At 52.1% G+C, this 4,026-nt stretch overlaps 1 long non-coding RNA gene across 1 annotated transcript; it reads left to right on the plus strand.

The window, feature by feature from the left end:
- Positions 1-263: 263 nt before the first annotated feature.
- Positions 264-3,204, plus strand: LOC115916182. The gene is made up of 4 exons (XR_004061574.1): positions 264-325; positions 2,709-2,814; positions 2,901-3,053; positions 3,139-3,204. It is a non-coding gene; the product is annotated as an uncharacterized LOC115916182 (long non-coding RNA).
- Positions 3,205-4,026: the final 822 nt, after the last annotated feature.

Below are 4,026 nucleotides of genomic sequence, written 5' to 3' on the forward strand. Positions count from 1 at the left end.
TCCCCAAAAAACCCCAAAATCTCCCCAAAAAACCCCAAAACCCCGAAAAACCCCCAAAAAATCCCCCCAAAAACCCCAAAACCCGAAAAACCCCAAAATCTCCCCCAAAAACCCCAAAACCCCAAAAACCCCAAAAACCCCCCCAAAAAACCCCAAAACCCCAAAAAACCCCAAAATCTCCCCCAAAAACCCCAAAACCCCAAAAAACCCCAAATCTCCCCAAAAACCCCAAAAAAGCCCCCAAACCCCACAAGTGCCTTTCCCCTCGGCAGCGGGCAACGCCTTCGCCGTGGCGGAGCTGGGGCTGGAGCGGCGCCTGGCGCGCGTGAGATTCCGGCATTGGGGCATTTCCTGGGATTTGGGGCAGTTTGGGGCAGTTTTGGGGTTTTGGGGCAGTTTTGGGGGCTATTTGGGGGTTTTTGGGGGTTTTTTGGGGGGTATTTTGGGGTGTTTGCGTGGGATTTTGGGGATTATTCTGGGTGGGTTTCAGGGGTAGTTTTGGTGAGGTTTGGGGTGGGTTTGGGGTGGGTTTGGGGTGGGTTTGGGGTGGGTTTCAGGGGTATTTGGGGTGGATTTGGGGTGGGTTTGGGGGTGGATTTGGGGTGGGATTTGGGGTGGATTTGGGGTGGATTTCGGGGGTGTTTGGGGGGTGGATTTGGGGTGGGTTTGGGGTGGGTTTCAGGGGTATTTGGGGTGGGTTTTGGGGTGGATTTCGGGGGTGTTCGGGGTGGATTTGGGGGAGCATTTTGAGAGGATTTGGGGTGGATTTGGGGGTATTTGGGGTGGATTTTGGGGAGGTGTTTCGGGTGGATTTCAGGGGTATTTGGGGGAGTATTTTGGGGGTATTTGGGGTGGGATTTGGGGAGGTATTTCAGGGGTATTTGGGGTGGATTTGGGGAGGTATTTCAGGGGATTTGGGGTGGATTTCAGGGGTATTTGGGGTGGATTTGGGGTGGATTTGGGGGGTATTTGGGGTGGATTTTGGGGAGGTATTTTGGGGGTATTTGGAGTGGATTTCAGGGGGTATTTGGGGTGGATTTCAGGGGGTATTTGGGGTGGATTTGGGGAGGATTTCAAGGGTATTTTGGGGAGGATTTCAGGGGTATTTTGGGGTGGATTTCAGGGGTATTTTGGGGAGTATTGGAGTGGATTTGGGGAGGTATTTCAGGGGTATTTGGGGAGCATTTTGAGGGTATTTGGGGTGGATTTTGGGAGTATTTCAGGGTATTTGGGGTGGATTTGGGGTGGATTTGGGGTGGATTTGGGGGGTATTTGGGGTATTGGGGGGGTGTTTGGGGGAGGTATTCAGGGGGGTATTTTGGGGGTGGATTTCAGGGGTATTTGGGGGGTATTTGGGGTGGATTTGGGGGTATTTGGGGTGGATTTGGGGAGGTATTTCAGGGGTATTTGGGGTGGATTTCAGGGGCATTAGGGGGAGTATTGGGGTGGATTTTGGGAGGTATTTCAGGGGGATTTGGGGTGGATTTGGGGGGGTATTTTGGGGTGGATTTTGGGGAGGTATTTGGGGGGTATTTGGGGTGGATTTTGGGGGGGTATTTTGGGGGTATTTTTCAGGGGTATTTGCGGTGGATTTTGGGGTGCATTTCAGGGGTATTTGGGGTGGATTTCGGGGGTATTTGGGGTGGATTTGGGGTGGATTTGGGGGTATTTGGGGTAGATTTTGGGGAGGTATTTGGGGTGGATTTCAGGGGTATTTGGGGTGGATTTGGGGTGGATTTGGGGGTATTTGGGGTGGATTTTGGGGAGGTATTTGGGGTGGATTTCAGGGGTATTTGGGGGAGTATTTTGGGAGTATTTGGGGTGGATTTGGGAGGTATTTCAGGGGTATTTTGGGGTGGATTTGGGGGAGGTATTTCAGGGGGATTTGGGGTGGATTTCAGGGGTATTTGGGGTGGATTTGGGGTGGATTTGGGGGGGTATTTGGGGTGGGATTTTGGGGAGGTATTTTGGGGGTATTTGGGGTGGATTTCAGGGGTATTTGGAGTGGATTTCAGGGGCATTTGGGGTGGATTTGGGGAGGATTTCAAGGGTATTTTGGGGAGGATTTCAAGGGTATTTTTGGGGTGGATTTCAGGGGTATTTTGGGGAGTATTGGGGTGGATTTGGGGAGGTATTTCAGGGGTATTTGGGGGAGCATTTTGAGGGTATTTGGGGTGGATTTTGGGAGTATTTCAGGGTATTTGGGGTGGATTTGGGGTGGATTTGGGGTGGATTTGGGGTGGATTTCAGGGGTTTTGGGGGAGTATTTCGGGGGTGTTTGGGGAGGTATTTCAGGGGTATTTTGGGGTGGATTTCAGGGGTATTTGGGGGAGTATTTTGGGAGTATTTGGGGTGGATTTGGGGGTATTTCAGGGGTTTTGTGGTGGATTTTAGGAGTATTTGGGGGAGTGTTTCAGAGGTATTTGTGGTGGATTTTGGGGGTATTTGCTGGAGTATTTTGGGGGTATTTGGGGGAGTATTTCAGAGGTATTTGCAGTGCATTTTGGGGGGTATTTTGGGGATACTTTTGGGGGTATTTCAGAGGTATTTGGGGTGGATTTTGGGGGTATTTTGGGGGTATTTGGGGGAGTATTTTGGGGTGTATTTTGGGGGATTTTGGGGGTATTTGGGGGAGTATTTCAGAGGTATTTGCCCTGGACTTCGGGGGTATTTTGGGCTCCCTGTGACCCCCCAATCCCCCTCGCCAGGGCTCTCTGTCGGAGCGGGCGGGCTCGGCGCTGCACGCCCTGAACCTGCTGAGCATCCTGTGCTTCCCCGCGGCCGTGGTGCTGCTGCTGCCCTCTGTCACCCCGGGTGAGCCTTTGGGGGTCCCCGGGCACCCCAAATTTGGGGTTCACCCCCCCCGAGGACCCCCCCCGTGACCCCCCCAAATCGCGCAGTGGGCGCCGCCTTCGCCCTGGCCATCCACACCGTGCTCTTCCTCAAGCTCTTCTCCTTCCACGACGTCAACAAATGGTGCCGGCAGCGCCGCGGGGCCGCCCCCGCAACGGCCCCAAAAACGCCCCCGAAACAGCCCGAGGGGGCTGCTGCAGGTATTGGGGGGGTTGGGGGTGTTTGGGGGGGTTGGGGGTTTGGCACCCCCAGATTTGGGGGGTGTCACCACGGAGGTGTCTGCAGCCCGCAGAGCCAACGGGGATGTGGCGCACGGAGAGGTGACCTACCCTGAGAACCTGAGCTACCGCAGTGAGTCAGAAAATGCACCTAAATCACCCCAAAAATACCCCCAAATCACCCCCAGAATCCTCCCCAAATCCCCTGGAAAATCCTTCCTAAAATACCCCAAAATACCCCAAAATCCCCTTAAAATACCCCAAAATAACCCCCAGAAATACCCCAAAATAACCCCCAGAAATTCCCCAAAATCCCCCTTAAACTGCCCCAAATAACCCCCAGAAATACCCCAAAATAACCCCCAAAATTCCCCCAAAATCCCCTTTAAAATACCCCAAAATAACCCCCAGAAATACCCCAAAATATCCCCCAAAAATACCCCAAATCCCCCCTGAATCCTCCCCAAATCCCCTGGAAAATCCCTCCTAAAATACTCCAAAGTCCACCCCAAAATATCCCCCAAAAATACCCCAAAATCCCCCTTAAAATACCCCAAAATCCCCCCAGAAATTCCCCAAAATCCCCCTTAAACTACCCCAAATAACCGCCAGAAATTCCCCAAAATCCCAACTCAAATACCCCAAAATATTCCCCAGAAATACCCCAAAGTATCTCCCAAAAATCCCCCTTAAAATTCCCCAAAATCCCCCCGGAATCCTCCCCAAATTCCCTGGAAAATCTCTCCTAAAATATCCCAAAATCCACCCCCAAAATATCCCCCAAAAATACCCTTAAAATACCACAAAATAACCCCCAGAAATTCCCCAAAATCCCCCTTAAAAAACCCCCAAATAACCCCCAAAAATTCCCCAAAATTCCCCCAGAATCCTCCCCAGGTCCCCTGGAAAATCCCTCCTAAAATACCCCAAAATCCACCCCAAAATATCCCCCAGA

The sequence above is a fragment of the Camarhynchus parvulus genome, unplaced genomic scaffold (assembly GCF_901933205.1).
Source record: "Camarhynchus parvulus unplaced genomic scaffold, STF_HiC, whole genome shotgun sequence".
In the NCBI taxonomy this organism is placed as follows: domain Eukaryota; kingdom Metazoa; phylum Chordata; class Aves; order Passeriformes; family Thraupidae; genus Camarhynchus; species Camarhynchus parvulus.